Genomic DNA, 21502 nt, shown 5'->3' with positions numbered 1-21502 from the left:
TTATTTTCACTTCAATAATAACTGGAATCTCGACTGTTCTTGATTCACACTTAATACGCGCATGAAATGATGGGTTTAAAACACTGACACGGCTATCACTATCAACCAACGTTTGATCCCTGTGTATATATATATATATATATATATATATATATATATATATATATATATATATATATATAGGGATCATAATTTCCTCACATCATCTCGAAGTCAATACCTTTATCTTCCAGTTATAAATCCTGTTTTGTCTCCGTATCACTCCACGTAACACCACCAGGCTCCATATTTTGTCCGGTGGGTTTTTCTATTTCTTTTCTCCTTCTTCTTCCATTCGATACAAAATGTGCTTTACGACCACAGCATTTATTGCATCGGCAAATTCGCTTTCTCCATATGAAAGAAACACGCCTGCCGTAACTTAGTACACATTTGATCCTTCCGTTTCGCGCACTAATCTCACCCAGTGATCCGAATTAATACACTCTGGCCTCATAACACAGTTTCCGGCTGTCTTTTCGAGCCCGCTGACTTCGTTGCGTTCGGGAATGGCATCAAAAAAACTTCATTATTACGCACTTATTACAGACCTCACGTTATTCGTCATTATATTCACATATTTCATCAAAATCATCTACCTTAGAAAACATCTCTTTTAAGTTCCTCGCCCCCTTCGTTTCACATGTAGTACAGAGTGATTATAATTAAAGTTAAACTTTCAAACCGCTATAGAAAGAACACTATTGGTCAGAATGATGTCAAATTGTAACGGAATATTATCGGTGAAGGGGGAAAACGTATGACAGAAGAAAAATAAATAGTTACAAAATTTAGCAATAAATGGCGCTGTAAGCATCATAATAGAATAGTGATCGACTACAAATGACAAGTGAATCATACAACGATACCTAAGGTGTTCCTTTGACGTTAAACAAACTGTACTACTCAGTGTGCATGCGCATACAGGTGTGATAGGGTTAGTTACGTAAGCCCATCCACCACGGCTAGGTCATATCGCATCGGATGGGATAAATCGTTTTTTAATTGTCCTGAGGCCAAAAACCGCATAAAAAGCATCACTCACATCGGTTTTTAATTGTTCTGAGGCCAAAAACCGCACAAAAAGCATCAATCAAAATCAAATCTGATTATTAATTGTCGTGTGACTGGCGCAAAACATGTTCAATACGCTGTCCACCGTTTTCTGCAATAAGTTGAAATCGAGAAACAACATATTCCACAACTAATCGAAATGTTTCCAGGGTCACGTACAGAATTTGTTGCGCAATGCGTGCCTTCAATGCAGCTAAGTTTGCAATCGCAACACTGAACACATCTTTCAGATCGCCCCAGAGCCAAAAGTGCACGGATTAAGATCAGGTGATCGGGACGGCTAGGCTGTAGGGAAATGGCGGCTGATAATTCTAGCATTTTCGAAATGACGCTTCAGCAGCTGCTTAACTGCATTTGCAATGTGCAGAGGTGCGCCATCTTGCATAAAAATTATCCCACCAACACTTCCACGCTGTACGAGAGCAGGAATGACGTTGTTGCGAAAAAGACACTCGTAGCCCTTACCAGTGACGGTACAGGTAACAGGACCAGAAGCACCTGTCTCCTCGACAAAATATGACCATATACAATACCGTAAACACGCACCACAGTGACCTTTTCAGCATGAAGTGGTACTGGTTGTTTTGCGTGTGGATTTTCCTTTGCCCATATTCGACAATTCTGTGTAGTGACATATCCTGTCAGATGGAAGTGGGCTTCCTCCATCCACAAGATCTTCCAAGGCCAATCATTGCCCACTTCCATGCGAGCAAGAAAAGCTAAAGCAAAAGTCTCTCTTGCTGGTAAGTCAACAGGATGCTACTCATGCACATGAGTAATTTTCAATGGATAGCAAAGTAGGATGTTTCGTAGGTATTTAGCACCGTGCTCACGGGTATGACCAATGTTAGTGCAATTCTCCATGTACTATACGTTTGCACACTACCACACGTCTCCTCCTGCATCGCCGTGGCCACTGCTTGCACTAAGCGCGAATCAACTAGTTTCCTCCCCCTACCAGGTTTCACACCAAAAGAACTCGTCTTTTCGTATTTCCGAATCATTTTCTCCAGACTCACGGCAGTCATTGGACCAACGCCTTTTTTCAAACCCTTCAGTGTCCGAAACTTCTGCAGAGCGACGTGTGCACAGTCATCATTCTTGTAATACAGCTTTACAAACAGAGCGCGATCCTGCATTGAGACAGTCATGGCGAGCGTCGGAGACGGGATAGGAGGAAAAGCCGTGTACTCAGTATGTTTATACCAACTACAATCGACTGTGTGCGTGACAGGTGTTTTCGTTTACGCGTTCTGACACATACAGTACCATCTATCGATCAATTTTCAAGCTATTTTTTTCTTCTGGCATACGTTATCTACCTTCTCCGATAATATTGCGTTGCAACTTGACGTCATTCTGACCAGTGGTGTTATTTCTACAGCGTTTAGAAAGTAGAACCGTAATTGTAATCGCCCTGTTTACGGGGGCAACCCGCTCTCCCGCAACCGTAATCCAGCCAGACTCGCTGCAGCCGAACCGTTTGAGCACGCGCGAGTGTTCATTACGACAAAGCTTGTGATTTCGCTTCCTACCACTTCCGATCCGTCCAGTAGCGCGATATTCTTGCATTGTTGATCATGCCCTCTGTTCTTAGCGCATACTTGACCATGCGTCTACGTCTACATCTACATGGGCACTCTGCAAATCACATTTAGGTGCCTGGTAGAGGGTTCATCGAACCACCTTCACAATTTTCTGTTATTCCAATCTCGTATAGGACGCGGAAAGAATGAACACCTACATCTTTCCGTACAAGCTCTGATTTCCCCTATTTTATCATGGTGATCGTTTCTTTCTATGTAGGTCGGTGTTAACAAAATATTTTCGCATTCGGGGGAGAGAGTTGGTGATTGGAATTTCGTGAGAAAATTCCGTCGCAACGAAAAACGGCTTTCTTTTAATGATGTACAGCCCAAAGCCTGTATCATTTCAGTGGCAATCTATCCCCAGTTTCGTCATAATACAAAGCGTACTGTCCTTCTCTGAACATTTTCGATGCATTCCGTCAGTCCTATCTGGCAAGGATCCCACAGCACAGCAGAATTCTACAAAAGGACGAAGAAGCGTAGTGTAAACAGCCTCCTTAGTAGATCTGTTACATTTTCTAAGTGTCCTGCCAATAAAACCCAGTCTTTGGTGAGCCTTCCCCACAACATTTTCTATGTGTTCCTCCAAATTTAAGTTATTCGTAATTGTAATTCCTAGGTATTTAGTTGATTTTACGGCCTTCAGATTTGACTGATTTATCGTGTAACGAATTCCTTATAGCACTCAAGACACGTGAATGACCTCACTCTTTTCATTATTTAGGGTCAACTGGCAATTGTTGCACCATTCAGATATCTTTTCTAAATCGTTTTGAAATTTGTTTAGTTCTTATGATGACTTTATTAGTAGATAAACGACATTTTCATCTGAAACACAACCGAAGACGGCTGCTCAGAATGTCTCCCAAATCGTTTATATAGATAAGGAACAGCAAAGGGCCTATAACACTACCTTGGGGAACGCCAGAAATCATTTCTGTTTTACTCAATGGCTTTCCGTCAATTACTACGAACTTTGACCTCTCTGACAGGATATTACAAATCCAGTCACATAACTAAGACGATATTCCATAAACATGCAATTTCACTACAAGCCGCTTGTGTGGTACAGTGCGAAAATCCTTCCGGATATCCAGAAATACGGAATCGATCTGAATGCATTGTCAATAAGACTCAACTCTTCATGCGATTAAAGATCTAGTTGTGTTTCACAAGAACAATGTTTTCTAAACCCACTCTGACTGCGTGTCAATAGACCGTTTTCATAGACGTAGTTCATAATGTTCGAACACAATATATGTTCCAGAATTTTGCTGCAGACTGGCGTTAATGGCATGGGCCTGTAATTAAATGGATTACTCCTACTACCTTTCTTGTATATTGGCGTGACCTGTGCAGCTTTCCAGTCTTTGGGTACGGATCTTCCGTCGAGTGAACGGCTGTATATGATTGTTATGTACGGAGCTCATGCATCAGCATACTCCGAAAGGAACCTAATTGGTATTCAGTCCGGACCAGAAGACTTCCTTTTATTAAGTGATTTAAGTTGCTTCACTACTCCGAGGATATTTACTTCTACATTACTCATGTTGGCAGCTGCTCTTGATTCGAATTCTGGAATATTTAGTTCGTCTTCTTTTGTGAAGGCATTTCGGAAGGCTGTGTTTAGTAACTCTGCTTTTGCAGCACTGTCTTCGACAGTATCTCCATTGCTGTTACGCCGAGAGATCATTGATTGTTTCTTGCCCCTAACGTACTTCCCAAACGACCAGAATTAATTTGGATTTTCTGCCAGGTTTCGAGATAATGTTTCGTTGTGGAAACTGTTGTAGGCATCTCGCATTGAAGTCCCCAGTAAATTTCGAGCTTCTGTAAAAGATCGCCAATCTTGGGGATTTTGCGTCTGTCTAAATTTGGCATGTTTGTTTCGTTGCTTCTGTAACAGTGTTCTGACCCGTTTTGTGTTCCAAAGAGGATCAGCTCCGTCGTTTGTTAATTTATTTGGTATTAATCTCTTAATTGCTACCGATACCATTTCTTTGAATTCAAGTCAAAACTGGTCTACACTTACATTATTAATTTGGAAGGAGTGGAGATTGTCTCTCAGGAAGGCGTCAAGTGAATTTTTATCTGCTTTTTTGAATAGGTATATTTTTCGTTCATTTTTGGAGAATTTGGGTGTTACAATATTTAGTCTCGCTACGACAACCCTGTGTTCACTAATCCCAGTATCCGTTCTGATTCTGGTTATTAATTCAGGATTATTTGTTGCTAAGAGTTGAAGTATGTTTTCACAACCGTTTACTAGTCGCGTGGACTCATGAGCTAACTGCTCGAAATAATTTTCACAGAGTGCGTTAAGTACAATTTCGGATGATGTTTTATGCGTACCTCCGGAATGAAGCGTGTATTTTCGCCATCATATCGAGGGTAAATTAAAGTCACCACCAACTATAAACATAAGAGTCGGGTGCGTGTTTCAAACCAAACACAAGTTTTCTTTGAACCTTTCAGCAACTGTATCATCTAATTTGGGAGGTCGGTAAAAGGATCCAATTATTATTTTATTTCGCTTGCTAACAATGAACTCTGCCCACACTGACTCAAAGGAAGTACCTACTTCAATCTCGTGACAAGATGAACTACTAATCGAAATGACACCGCCACCGTGTTTAGCCTATCCTTTCGGAACACTGTTAGGTTCTTCGCAAAAATTTCGGTTGAGGTCATCTCCGGATTTAGCCAGCTTTCAGTGCTTATAACGATTTGAGCATCAATTCTTTCTATTAGTGCTTGGAGCTCTGATACTATCCCAATACAGCTTCGACGATTTACAAGTGTTATACCGATGGTTCCTGCATCTACGATCTTGCTGTGTTGAGCCTGCACCCTTTGTGACTGAAGCCCGCCCAGTCCACGCCACACGGCCCCTGCTACACGTGTAGCCGCCTCCTGCGTATAGTGTTCACCTGCCATATTCAGCAGCACCCGAAACCCAAACACCCTTTGGCGCAAGTCGAGGAATCTGCAGCTTTCACGGTCGCAGACCCGTCTGAGCCTCTGATTCAGACCCTCCACTCGGCTCTGTACCAGAGGTGCGCAGTCGGTCCTGTAGATTACGCTGCAAATGGACAGCTCTGCTTTCATCTTGCATGCAAGACCGGCAGCCTTTACCACTTCCGTTAGCCGCTCGAAACCAGAGAGAATCTCTTCCGATCCAAAGTGACACACAGCATTGGTACCGACGTGAGCAAGCACCTGCAGTTGGCTGCACCCTGTGCTCTTCAAGGCATCCGGGACGACTCGTTCCACATCTGGAATGACTCCACCCAGGATGCACACAGAGTGCACATTAGTTTTCTTTCCCTTCTTGGCACCCATGTTCCTCAGGGGCCCCATAACGCGAATAGCGTTGGAGTTCCCTACTATCAAAAATCCCACCCTCTGTGATTGTCCGGATCTTGCAGGCTGAGAGGTTTCCTCTCAAACAGGACAGGCGACAGCATCTGGCTCAGCGACAGTGTCAGCCAGATACAGAACCTGGAACCTATTTGTCGGACAAACCGGGGAGGCCTTACTTGGGGCCGCCTGGGAGTCTTTCGCCGCCTGCTGCGCCCCAGGGCGGCCTCCCACTGGACCATAGGTGAGGGGTCAACCTGAGTGCGTCAATATACTATTTGGGTGTTTTCTTTTACATCCGTATTGTTGTTGCGGCAATATGGCCTATGAAGTAGGAGGAGCCTCTCAAATCGATCCGCCAACTACGCCTTTCTACTGCTGCGGACCTCCGTTTTCAATACTATTATTTTCGTGAGGTCGGTAATTTAGATCTCACCTTCCGCTACCAAAGCGTCGTCCACCTCTTCTTCCTTATCTGTTTGGCAGCTGTCACATTGTACTCGTTGTTAAACTTGCTATTCTGAATTTTATAGCTGTAATTATGACGGTGACCGTCATTGCTGCGGTTTCTGTTTTGGTAATGGTTGTCGCTGCGACTATTATGATTCCTGTTTTGGTTACCGTTGTTGTGACTGTAGTATTTATTTTGATTATCACAGGATAATACATCTAAATCTCTTACCTTCTTCAAAAACGTTGTTTTATTACAATCAATAATAACGTAGCCGCGGACGTTTCGCAACAATTTTCCACTAAGCATGACCAAGATGCTCTTTTCATTTATTTGTTGATACTGTGCTCGACTTTCTTGCACATATCTTCGCAGTAACTCTTCATACTAGTGTCCCTACTGGCTCAGTACGGATAAGCATACTTAAATTCCGTTATGACTTCCTCATGTTTGTCTACTGACGAATATTCGTTCACAAATCTTTTTAAGTACTCGTCGAGCCTTTCGCAACCTACTAGGGCTCGAGCTGCCCATCTATCTGCGTCACCGTTTAGCCGTGTTATCGCGATTCTCACCTGACTCTTTTCTGGCAACTATTTCGGAATCACAGATTGATGTTTATCAACGAAGACGACTGGAATGCTTCCACCTTTGCGTCAAAGTTATCGGTTTCATTCCTTATTTGATTCTGGCATGATCCTCCGACTATCTTATGTACATCGCAGTGGAGAAATACCTTCCTTTTAGGAAACAACACACAAAAATCGATTAGTAATAATCAGAGAACGACAGAATCACAACGTTAGTAATTGTCAGCTGCTGTAATTCTTACTGTCTTTAGTTTATCTCAAAAAAATTGCTTAGATTTATTCATTACTAAATGTTATCATTTAGCTGGGAAATTGAGGCTATGATACAGCGTTGTCCAATATCATTTTCTTGTGAGTTACAGGTACGTACAGAACTGGTAAATATTGCCCTGGCGTAATTTCAAATGGATACGTCGCAGTGAACAAATGGCTTTCAGTTAAGTAACGAGTCGTATGAATCAATAAGTAATAATCAAAGTACAAGAAAATCTCATCAGAAGTAAGCAGGTATGTAAATGCTAAAATTTCGTGATATCAGATACTGTAACACTTACTGTCTTTAGTTTTTCTTAAGAAATTATTTAGGTTTATTAATTACTGAATGCTATCGTTTAGCTTGAAAATTATCAGAATCATATAGCGTCATTTAGTAATCACTTCCGTGTGAACTACAATTACGTACATTGGTAAGTCAAAATTTAGATTCTAAAAGAATGGTAGAGGAAAGGTGCCTAATATGAGACACACTTTCGTAAACCCATTTGAAAGACCCAAAAGTAAGTGCAGTTGTATTTTTTATGGTGGTAATAAGATCTTGCATTATTTAATTTTATCATACATTTATCGTATTTGAAATAATAAACAATCTTTCAGAGTAGTTATTATCTTCACAAACAAGGCATTTCGTAGAAATGAGATCAAGGTTTCCTAATATGAGACAATAATAATATTTTGCTTTAATTATTTTATTACATAATAATGACATATGAATATACAATTTTTACATGTGCATTCATTTCTGTTTTCCCTCACTCATTTCACATTACTTAGGTTTATATTTACGACATTCGGGGCAAACAAAATTGTCTTCTCTGACACCGCAATAGTCATGAGCCCAACGATAACATTTCATGCACTGTGCCCATTTCTCCCCGTGTTTGCCTTCAGAAAAGCGCCCAGTACAGAACAGACAGGCTGCGTCATCGTCATCACTGCTGTCTGAATCCCCACTGTCATCAAGATGGACATCGGATGCCGAGTCACTAGACGATTCTTGTGCTCTAGGTCTACGATTGGAAGATTTTCCACTCTTCTCCCAAAATAAATTTCTCGCTGCTTTCTTAGCTTCAGCCTTTGATTTCTTGTGTTTAGATTGTTGCAATTGCTTCACATAAGGAGTTGAAGTTAGTAACGGAGCAGAGCACGAACGCGATGTTTGACCTATTTGACTAACTCCAGGTGGTTTTGCGATGTGTGGGAGAGGTCTGATGTCTGCCGAGCTGACTGCTTGACCATCACCATCAGTAGTTTCATTTTCGTTCTCAGCATCTATTTCTTGAAGAGCGTTAGCATGGCGATGAATTCAAAATTGTGGTTCCCTAAAGATGTTTCTGTTCCATGGGATGAGACCTGTTTTTCTGAAGGCATTCACAGATGCATCCATTGTTGCTGCTCGGTTGTAAGCTGCCCCAAACAACTTGGCTATTAATAATGGGGTGATAACACGACCTGGGTTACTTGCCAACCACGTTTCTATCTCTTGGACATAGTAGGTTTTCAAAGGCCCCATAAATCCGATGTCAAGTGGCTGCATTTTATCCATTGAGTGAGGTGGCAAACATACAATATGAACATTATTTCCACGTGCTTTATCTATCACATCGAGATTCTATGTGTGGGAATAATGCCCATCAAGAATCAAAATGACAGGGTCATCTGAAGATGGCTTTACATGACTCGCAAAATGATCAAACCACTGAGTAAAACTGTGAGTTGGTATCCAGCCACTTGGATGACAAGTTGATGTTGATCCTGTAGGTGCACCGTCCATGAAGTTCCAGAAAACATTCCAATTTCTGATCATAAGAGTAGTCAAAGTAATCCCTATTTATGATAATTTAATCGAATGAAAATAAACGCAGTTGCCAAAATTTTACTACAAGAAATGATGAAATATTGTTATCTCATGACAGTATTGCGTAAATTACATATAAAAAATCGAGAGAGAACGAATTCCCCCAGTATGCGATAGGTATCGTAATATGTGACACTGTCGCGTATTTGGATCCCCATACTATCGCATATTAGGAATTTCGCCAACTTACACAAAGAATCACGCACTTGCTAGTTAGTTCGTTGGAAAATGTGCCCAATTGTCAATAATTATAGGTTATACCGTTACAAATAACAACAATAAACGAGTGCAGTAATATCCACTCACCTTTAAGCTGAAATATTGTCTCAACACCGATGTCGCAAAAACTCCAAACAAAAGAAATTTCGTATCAACCTCTACGTACTGTGTCCGGCTCAACTATGGCTTCCTACTCGCTGTGTCGTCGTCTGGCACTCAATAGACGTGTTTACGAAACTCTCCACCAGAGTGCAACCTCTAACATGAGCACAGTTGGGGTGTGTCATATTAGGGAACTATCGCACAATAGGCACCTTTCCTCTAAAGATCATGATACGATTCTACTGACAACTAACTTTTACTATTATTCATGAAGTATTACTGCTTCTTTGTTCAATTACTGCAATATATTGCTCAAGATGTTAACAAACATTTCTGTATGATATCGGTTTTTAAAACTGAAAAGTCTTCATCTATGAAAACAACAATCCTTTACTGAATCTTGCCGTGTTAATTACTGACTTTCTTACTTTTCATTAGACTTCAGCAAGTATGTTAATTGCAATCTTGAACATTACTGAAATTTAACTTACTGTTATTTACAAACTTTGATTCACAGAAAAATACATCGCGATGTAATACTGCTAGGATAGATTTTGGTAGCGCACAGAGTTTTTGTGTCACACTACCATTAGGCTGTCTGAGCACGACTCACTGTCAGACCCAAAAAATCCATATTTCCTCAACAATGTGTCTACAACCCGTACTCGAACGTTCCATATGTATATCCCCATTCAGTTGAGACATTTTACTTGAAAATCGCTTGCTCGCTTAGCCTAATCGTAAGCCGAGCGCTAAAGATAAGCCGCCAATTCGGGCTAGAGAGCTGGGCCTGCACAAATTTTCACTGTTGTCATTCCATTATACATCTGATGGTTGTCCATATTCGGAACTGCGAATATATTGGATGTAACAAATATGTGGAAAAAATGGCTCAGGGAACGAGCCGGCTCGTTGGTTACATCATGAGGCCTGAAGGCATCGTCAAATTTGGTAATGGACTGACAGAGAGAGAGAGAGAGAAAGACAGAGAGGGAGGGAGAGAGAGAGAGTTTGTATGTGGTCAGAAGCAACACATACTCTCAGGATCTAATTGTAATCAGTTATAAATTTTGGGTTTTTGCCATCGTTCTATGCCTATTATTGTATGATCTTGACTTCTTTGTAGGAATTCTTCGAACTCTGCAACTTCGTTACCAGAGGTTCGACTGACATTACTAGGAATTTGATAGTCTCGCCTACCGGATATTTTTGTATCTTCCCCTAAGACTTCATTGTCTCCAACAGAAACAATTTTTCGTAATGGACAAAAAAAGCAGTACTGTAACTTAAGACTATTTTTAGAGAAATTACCTAGTGTGCAATCTACATCCCATGAGATATTGTAAGTAGGCTGTTTAGGTTTTCTTATTGGTAACGTCACGTAGCGCTCTGTATGAAAATCACTGGCTGTGCTGTGTGCAGTCTGTGGCTGATTGGCATTGTTGTAATACTCGCCATTGTAGCGTTGGGCAGTTGGAGGTGAGCCGCCAGCAGTGGCGGATGTGGGGAGAGAAATGGCGGAATTTTGAAATTTGTCAGACTGGATGTCATGAACTGCTATATATATTATGACTTTTGATCACTATTAAGGACTGCAGTGGGTCTGCACCTCTGGTGGCCCACCAATACCATAATCTCTACCAGGACTGCAGTGGGTCTGCTCTGTGATGACCTACCTACCAATATTCTTCAAAACTTCGACTGACTCTGCTGTGGGTTTGCTCTGTTGTGGACCATTACCTGTCTGCATGTCAAGAGTCAGCACTGTCTTTCTGTTGGAAGGACAACACTAGTTCTTCAAGACTGCATTGAAATCCACTACTTCCGTGTGCATTGTCTTTTACTGCTCAGACTTTGAGAAAAAAAACTGCAATTTTACTATGATGAATGATCAGGACTGTCTTTATGGACTGTGAGAAAATTTTGGCTTTTGACCAACACTGTATCAACAAGTGTGTGCATATGATTTCTTTGTTATTGTAATTGTAAAAAAAATTTTAACAAATATGTATTGGCCAGTGCCCAAAACAATTTGTAAAATTTTTTGTGGGGAGCATGGTGGCTATGTAAGTAGGCTGTTTAGGTTTTCTTATTGGTAACGTCACGTAGCGCTCTGTATGAAAATCACTGGCTGTGCTGTTTGCAGTCTGTGGCTGGTTGGCATTGTTGTAATACTCGCCATTGTAGCATTGGGCAGTTGGAGGTGAGCCGCCAGCAGTGGTGGATGTGGGGAAGTGAGATGGCGGATTTTTGAGAATGGATAATCTGGAGGTGTGTCCATCAGAAACAGTAGATTTGTAAGAATGAATGTCATGAACTGCTATATATATTATGACTATTAAGGTAAATACATTTTTTGTTCTCTATTAAAATCTTTCTTTTGCTAACTATGCCTATCGTAGTTAGTGCCTTCCGTAGTTTGAATCTTTTATTTAGCTGGTAGTAGTGGCGCTCGCTGTTTTGCAGTAGTTAAAGTAACGAAGATTTTTGTGAGGTAAGTGATTTGTGAAACGTATAGGTTAATGTCAGTCAGGCCATTCTTTTGTAGGGATTACTGAAAGTCAGATTGCGTTGCGCCAAAAATATTGTGTGTCAGTTTAAGCACAGTCATGTATAATTTTTCAAAGGGGACGTTTCAATATTTGGAAACATATTGTGATGCATAGTGTATTCCTCTACTCCATTTAGTGGGATACTACAGTTCTCATCTCTATACCATAAGTCTACGAAGTCGCAGCCAAGATTGTCTCAGTTTCATGCCTTCCAGTGGACGCAGAGAGATGGGTGTAATACCGTCGTCCTGCGCCCCCTGTGAAGAAGCTTTAGATATGCCACTGATACGCCACTAAGTGGATGTATGGTGGCAGATGTCGTACTTCCTGTAGAGCAGATAGTATCCACAGACAGAATAGTACTTGTGTTACCTTTGGAATTTGTGGCTCGTGTCTTTAGGAAGCCCTCTTAACATTTGTAGCAGCTTCCAAATTTTTGGACAGAAGGCAGGAAGATTTCCAGCTTATTACGAACATCAGATAAGTCACTGTCTAGATGATAACGGAAATGCAAGTTGTCCTGCTCTTTTGTTCCTGCAGTGTTTGAGAGAAAATGAAACAATAGACATGCACTTTGAAAGGCTAAGCCTAATGTCAGTAGATTTGTTAGTTAACCGCTGATGACACTCCCTCCCCCCCCTCTCCCCCCGCAGCGAGTTGACTAGATAAGCACTATGTTTACGATGCTATGAAACGTTTTCGAACGCTTTCTTGGAAAAAAATTAATCGACGAGCGGAAAAAGTTGGAAATATTGGACTAAAAGTTACACCGCTATTAAGAGAGAAAAATTTTCCAAACTAGATATTGCTGTTAAAATTTGTAGAACTCTCTACTGTAACTTACAGCTGCAGGTTTACTACAAAATACAAAGTGTACGAGACTCTTAATCTTAAGAAACTCCTCAAAAAAGGAGATTGTTTCACATATAAACTCAGATTATGAGAAACAACTGTCAGTCGTGATGTCATTTGATGCGATATGCACGCATGTCCGAAAGAACCTTGTATCGTAATTCGGAATAAGGAAATTCGGGTTAGAGTCCGGTGCGGCACTAATTTCCATTGTTGTCAATCCATTATACAGCTGATGGTAGTCCATATCCGCAACTGCGAACACATCTCACGTCTTTCATTACGTCTGGGGTTGCCAGAGTGCCTGTTCCTTCGAATATGCATGCATCTCCGTAGGAACTTTGCATCATAGTTTGGAATGAGACAGGCACTGCAAAATCGTAAGTATCCGACATCGCGTTGAAGAGAGCGCGTCAACGAGTACTTGTAAAAGTGGTCGAGTTACCAATATGTTTTCAAATGCTTGTAACACCAAATGGTACTGTTCAGGAAATGGGTTTCAATCCAAATTAGTATCTACTACCTCCCCTCTACAAGTTGTAGAAGTTTAAAACGAGAATGTGTGAACACCCTGTATACTAGCAATGAAAGAAACTAGTGGGAATACCAATACGTGTTCCTAAACAGTAGATAATTAAGACTTATTTCACGAACATTCCTGGGGCTAGATAGGCCTAATTGTTTCGACGTTGTGCTAATACGAAACATCGGACAGTTCAGTCATTACACTTCAGAGAATTGTGGAATTATAAATGCTTATATACACTGTGGCCAATGGAAAAACAGACTTTAAGAGATAGGAAGATAGCAAATGGAAGACTTAGATTTGTTGTAACGATTCTGGGATTGTGCGTTGCTTCTATGAAGTTATCAATTTCAAGACTCTAATGTGAGCTACTCTAATGCCGCCTCACATGTTTTTATCAACAATAGACACTCCGTCTTCAGGCCACGAGTGACCTACCGGGAGCATCCGACAGCTGTGTCATCCTCAGAGGAGGATGCGGATAGGAAGGGCATGGGGTCAGCACACCGTTCTCCCGGTCGTTATGATGGGATTCGTGACCGAAGCCGCTACTGTTCGGTCGAGTAGCTCCTCAGTTGGCATCACGAGGGTGAGTGCACCCCGAAAAATTGCAACAGCGCATGGCGGCTGGATGGTCACCCATCCCAGTGCCGGCCACGCCCAACAGCGCTTAACATCGGTGATCTCACGGGAACCGGTGTAACAGCTGCGGCAAGGCCGTTGTCACATCATCAATAGACGCAGAAAAGAAATGAGGCACGTGCTTCTAAGATTGTAACTGGTCAGTACAGGATTGACGAAACTACAGCAGAGCTGCTCAGGGACTTTCAGTGGGAAATTTTCAGATCTAAAAATGGGAAACAAAGGAGGCTTTACTGCTATTATGTAACGCTGTTGCTAAAATGGAGTACGGGTATTCCAGGAAAAGTTTTCAACACTTCCACTCGCATTTACAACACTCATGGATCACAATCGTAAGAGAAATTAAGACACTCGCCATTTAGAATGAGATTTTCACTCTGCAGCGGAAGGTGTTCTGATATGAAACTTCCTGGCAGTTTAAAACTGTGTGCCGCATCGAGACTCGAATTCGGGACCTTTGCCTTTCGCGGGCAAGTGCTCTTAGTGCTTGGTAGAGCACATGCCCGCGAAATGCAAAGGTCCCGAGTTCGAGTCTCGGTCCGGCACACAGTTTTAAACTGCCAGGAAGTTTCACTCGCCATTTACTTTAGTGAGCTCACTCTCCATCGCTTTATACGCAAATGAAACAGGACATATACTTACATGCGAACGAATTACCCTTTTTCCCTTCCTTCCAGAGAGGACAGGGGGAATAAAAATTCACGTACTCGAACTCCACAGCACAGTTACCTGCATAATGCCACAAATTGGCACCAAATTTCGCCCTGTGCATAGTACCTGTAGAAAACGGTGTCAGAGAACGGCAGTGTCACGGCACGGTATTCAAAGTGTGACAAGTCTCTCCTACTTTCTTCTAAAAAAGTATAAAAAAACCATACAACGTAAGTTCAAATGGAGTTAACAAAGAGGTGTGAGGCAATGCAGCTTAAATGATGTATGTTATAGCTTACAATAGCGACGCACCATGATGACGTATGGGCAGTGGAATTTATGTGGAACTGGGGTAGAGCCGAAATGGACGGAGATTGTGTTAGTGTAGTTTCTTGAATATCGGGTAGCAGTATAAGGGGGGAAAATGTGTTTACAATGAACCCGAGAAATGGAGGAGTATGCTGTGTATCAAGAGGACATTATTAACAACAAAAATTGAGATGTCTTTACCTGTGAAATAAAGAAACTAATACACTTTAATTTTTATGATGACATGATCTAAATCATTATTTTTGTGTTATTCCTGATATAATAACTTTGCAATAATGAAGAAGCTAGATACCACATCACCCTTAGTAAAATCCATATGTACGTTAAATGTGAGCTTGGTTTGACTGTACGTGCATCTATAGCTCCTCAACACCTCCATCCCACATCCACAAAGATGGTTTCAGCTTCGAAAACGAGTGTCAAAATAGGACATCTTACCAAAGGACTTAGTCACGGAAGTCGGTGAAGCAGCTGGGAACCGAATGCCAAAGATGCCGAAATAGGTCAGATTGTTTCTGAATATTCGACGCAGAATATTATACGACATTCTAGAATTTTTATGTTTGAGGATATTGTAGAATGTTCCAGAATGCTACAGAAGCTTCCATAATATTTAAGAGCATTCCACGAGGTTGAAGATAGTTATAGAACGCGGCAGAATGTGACATTATTTTCTAGAAATATCGAAAATATTCTATAATGTTTCAGACAATATGTTCTAGAATGCTATAGGATGTTAGAAAATGTTCTAGAACGGCCAATTTTTCTCTTTTGGTAGGGATAGGTTCCAGCATCTAAAGGTATATAAAGACAATAGCATAACATGAAAACAACAGAGATTGGAGTGGATCAAGCAGACGGGAATTTGATTGTCATATAAGCATTCAGATTATTCTAGGACGTTCTAGAATGTTCTAGGTTATGCCAAACGTTCTTTAATATCTCGAGTGTTCTTGAAAGTTTAACGTTCTCGAACATGTCTGAATGATATGGAATGTTCTAAAACTTTTTGGAATGTCCTTGAATGATTTGCAATTGTCTCTGCGTTACATAAACAAATTAATAAATTACTGATAGAGTAATTTAATTCAAATTAGGGAGTTGTTGAATATTTCAGTGAATTTAACACTACGTTAGAGTATTTTTGAGAATTCGAGAGTATTTTTGAGTGTGAAATACTAACGTTTTTACGGCTACAGCAGTTTGAAAGAAAAATGGCTTTGCATGATTCACCTCAGTTGTTTTATTTTTCTTATGCACCGAGACACGTTTCGTCTTGTTTACAAGATTTCTTCAGTGCATATCCTGAAATATTACCTCATTTTTTATTTTCGTTTGCACATATAAACTGTAGATTTAAAACTCTTCGAGGAATTTTATAATAAAATGGACAGGTACATAAAGATAGCCGCCTAATTCCTTATTTGTAAACCGAACAGCTCTGTGTCATGTGGAATCTGGTTCAAAGTTTGCAGTTTTTCTTGTGGTCATTCTGTTTTCGAAATGTAGAGCTGTAACTGTCATTTTCTGTGTCTAGAGAGTCATTAGTTTTTGTAAGTCTTGCCAACATTCTGAGCTTATGCTTTCGACAGACAGTTTTCTGACTATATATATATATATATATATATATATATATATATATATATATATATATATATATACATATATATATATATATATATACATAGGGTGCGTCAAAAAAGGTATACAAACTTTGAAGCGTCGTAGAAAATTTATTTCCCGTTCTACAATATTAAATTTCTGGAAATGGAAAGCTTAAAGTCCAAATGGATAAATAAATGTACTTTGCAGATGTGGTTAATGTTCAAACTGGTGGCCTTCAGCATCAATACATTTCTGAGTACGCGTCACCACTGATTGCGTACATCGTACCAAAGTGTCCAATGAGATTTCTGCGCACGCCGCCTGAATCTCATTCCAAAGTGTGTCCAGGTTACATGGCTTACGTTTTTACACCTTATCTTTTACTGTGACGCATAAGAAGAATCCAGTGGCGTGAGATCTGGAGAGCATGCAGGAATCTCGATTGGTCCCCTGCGTCCTATCCACTGGCCTGGCACATTGTGATCCAGGTATGGTCGTACGTCCCTATGAGAGTGCGGCGGGGCGCCATCTTGTTGGAAATAAAACTCATTTCCGTATAATGCACGAATGGTAGGGAATATGGAGTCAGCATGTAATGTTAGGTACGTTTCTCCAGTAACAGTACCTTCAAAGCGGAAAGGCCCAATGAGTCCCCTTGCAGACAGTACACACCACACATTTACACCAGGCAAATTCACAGCCTTTTCAACTGTAATGTGAGGATTATCATCAGCCCAGTACACACAATTGTGCCTATTGACAGTTCCATTGAGTTTGAATTGGGCTTTATCCGACCAAATTATGCTACCCATAAATCCCGGTTCATATCTCGCCATTTCCTGGACCCATTCACAAAATTCTAACCTTCGATCTGGATCGTCGTCACTTAGCTGTTGCACCAGCCTTGGAATGCACACACAAAACTTGCCTTTCTTCAGAATGCGTAGCACACTACTAGCACTTACATTACTCTCACGTGCCGCTTGCCCTGAAGATTTTTGAGGCGAACGCTGAAACAGTTCCAAGACCGCAATTGTGGAATCACCACTTGTAGCTGTACGAGCTCGCCCTGATCGACCTTTATGCACATCACACACTGTTCCATGAATTTCGAATTTGTCTCGTAGACGTGTAATTGGTAACCTTGAAGGTGGTTCTGTACCATACTCACTTCTCCACTGTCTTCGAACCGCAGATACATTCTCAAACTTCCAGTACCGCTTAATTATCTGCTTCCGCGCTTCAAAGCTCAAACGCACGTCCGCCATGTTGCAGTTACTTCCTTGCCACTGCTGCCACCTGTTGAAGAAACATAACATTCTTTCTCACAGATATTTAACCTTCTAGAACGGGAAATAAATTCTCTATGACAGTTCAAAATGGCAGTTACAGTGCTATATTTCGAAAAGAGAATGATGACAAGAAAAACTGCAAACTTTAAACCAGATTCCACATGATTTCATATATATATATATATATATAATCAGCCAATTGAATCAGTAAATGATGTTGCCTCTTCGAGTCATGGATTCAGGTAAGCTTTCAGCAGTGCTCTCCACGTGGAACGGTCTTGGGCAGTTCTCTGCCAGGTGTTACCAGAGATCCTCTTGATGTCTTTTTCCCATCTAGGCCACCGATGCTCTGCCAGACTCCACTCCAGTACTAGCTTCGTACTTCTGCTGTCTTTTCTTCTCACGACGTGGCCAGCGCACTGCCATTTCAAGTAGTCTACACCCTCTAAGATGTCCTTAACCAGCAGGCCGGAGTGGCCGTGCGGTTCTAGGCGCTACAGTCTGGAGCCGAGCGACCGCTCCGGTCGCAGGTTCGAATCCTGCCTCGGGCATGGATGTGTGTGATGTCCTTAGGTTAGTTAGGTTTAATTAGTTCTAAGCTCTAGGCGACTGATGACCTCAGAAGTTAAGTCGCGTAGTGCTCAGAGCCATTTGAACCATTTTGTCCTTAACCTTCGTTACAGACCGTATGTCGTCTGCCCTTTTCCTATCCTTTCTTGTGTAGCCCAGTAGCGATCTTCCGACGGCTCTCTGTGCCGTCCTAAGGTTCCCTTTTGTAAATGAGTTCAGTGTCCATGTCTCGCATTCCTACGTCAGCACAGGAAGAATGCATCGATCAAATACTATTTTCTTCAGATTTACTGGCATTTTTTATCTGAATACTGCTGAATTCCTCCCAGTTGCTTGCCAGCCAAGCTTGATATGTATGTGTGTGCGTGTGAGTGTGTGTGTGTGTGTGTATGTGTGTTTGTGTGTGTGTGGGTGTTTCTTTACTCTTTGTTTTTAATTATTTTGGTACTAAACGAATGATGTCTATGATCAACTGTGTAGCGAAACACATCAGTTTCAAAAAAAGACCTGCTAGAATATGTATTTTTGCTACTAAAGTTCCGTAAATCGGGAATGGTTGAGCCAGCTTGGTCCCACTGGCAGGCACTCGCAACTCATCAATGGGTGAACGGCTCAGCGCGCCGTGACGTCAGCAGCTGGCCGGTGAATAAGTCACGTGGGCAGCCCGTCTGGTGTGGAACGGCCCCCGCGGTGACAAACTGGTGCACGTCAGACCTCCAACAACGGTGCTATTCCTGGCCAGGCTCTCTGCATTAGACGTCAGTAGCGACGGTGCCGAAACCTCTGTTGACCCAAAAGAGCCAAATGGTTCTAAATATTCGTGTATACTCGACAGAGCTCGCTAGATGTATGCTGAGGAAAAAGAACTTCGATACCTGCAGAGGCATTGAAGGTCGAAATTGATAGTAATTAATGCAATTGTTGGGTTTTGTAACTACACTGTCCGACCAAAAAGTGGTGCACCCGAAAGGAGAGAAAGAAACAAAATGGCACTCTACGGATTGAGAGGGTTTGTGATGTAATTTCAGTTATTACAGCATAGAGTCAAATTTACAAATATGATAGCAAAATGAGCCCACTTACCAGTGTGAAGTTGCAGCCCCTCTGACCTAGACGCATACACTGACCCTACTGGGAAAGGTGTCATAAAGATGTTGTTTCCTCTTAAAAGCCAGGATGGCACCCAACTGTTGAAACTGGCCCTTGACGTCTTGTATTTTTGCAATACTTGGGCGAAATTAATGTGAGAGTTGCTTCCAGACAGCTTGACGTTGTGGCCGAACGGTTCTAGGCGCTTCAGTCTGGAATCTCGCGACCGCTACGGTCGCAGGTTCGAATCCTGCCTCGGGCGTGGATGTATGTGATGATCTTAGGTTAGTCAGGTTTAAGTAGTTCTAAGTTCTAGGGGACCGATGACCTGAGACATTAGGTCCCATTGTGCTCAGAGCCATTTGACCCATTTGCTCCCCGACGCTTTATATCGAGTACATCTACATCTACATCTACATCTACGTGATTACTCTGCTATTCACAATAAAGTGCCTGGAAGAGGGTTCAATGAACTACTTTCAAGCTGTCTCTACACCATTACACTCTCGAACGGCACGCGAGAAAATCGAGCACTTAAATTTTTCTTGCAGTCATGAAGGGTACACGATTGGGCCTTCGGCTCCGAAAGACCATAACGATGATCGTGTTGATGGTTCGTAGAATGGTTCGCACGCTGCCGCTTATTGATGGTACAGCATTGAAATCTGCAGCAACACGAGGAAGGCTTGCACTTCAGTCACGCTGAACGATTCTTTTCCGTCGTCGTTGGTCCCGTTCTTGCACGGTCTTCTTCCGGCCGCAGCAATGTCGGAGATTTGATGTTTTACGGGATTCCTGATATTCACGGTGCACTCATGAAATGGTCGTACGGTGAAATCGCCAGATCATCGCCGCTTCGGAGATTCTGTGTCCCATCACTCGTGCGCCGGTTATAGCACCACGTTCAGAGTCACTTAAATCTTGATAGCCTGTCTTTGTAGCAGCAGTAACCGATATAACAGCCAGACGCTTATTGTCTTATATAGGCGATGCCGACCACAGTTCCGTATTGTTCCTGTTTAAATATCTCTGTATTTGAATACGCATGCCTATACGCGCCTTTGGCGCTTCAGTGTATATGCGTAGTAAATTACAGCGGTTTTCAAACCAAGCTTCAGTTTTGTTACGCATTTAATTTATCTGAAATATTTCCAATATATCAAATCTGTCACTACTACAAGGGGCGCTTATAGCCGATTCTTCTATCCATTAGGATTGTGATAAATATAATGCTCTTTTTCATCAGATCTTCAGATATAGAGAACAAGAATAGAAATTTCTTAGGCCAGCTTTAAAAACTGACATATCGAACGGTTGCTTTAATTTTTTTTATATACATCTTTCGACACTACAAGGGAATTACTTGGGCCCTTGCATTCTTCATGTTGTTCTTACAGACTAAGGTTCTATAGCGTCCCGACCTGCAATGAGGACCACTGAAGTCTTATAAAATGCCCCGAAGTGAGTGTCAGACAAGTGCTGAAAGTAATTTACGGACCGATGGGAAGCCTACAGTAAGTTGTTTCCAGTGTTGTGTCGTACTCATTGAATGCCACATCACCCAGTGGCAGCCTTCGACAGGCCACCCTCAGTATTCGGAGAGATCTTTAAGCTGTAAGCCATCATAGGTAGTCCATATGTCTCAGCTCCCTAACCTATTCTCGGGATGTACGACGTAGAATACCGCACTGAAGTCTTAGCCCTGCCGCATTGCGTCACACAATCTTCTGCTGTGGCTGCCAGAAGAGTTGGCACCACACCCATGCAGAGAATTACTCCTTTTGACTTCAAAACATCTCAGTGGCTTCTTTGTAGATGAATAACCAAAATGTTGT

Source organism: Schistocerca americana, chromosome 2 (genome assembly GCF_021461395.2).
Source record: "Schistocerca americana isolate TAMUIC-IGC-003095 chromosome 2, iqSchAmer2.1, whole genome shotgun sequence".
NCBI lineage: Eukaryota > Metazoa > Arthropoda > Insecta > Orthoptera > Acrididae > Schistocerca > Schistocerca americana.
Note: the sequence above shows the minus strand (reverse complement) of the source record.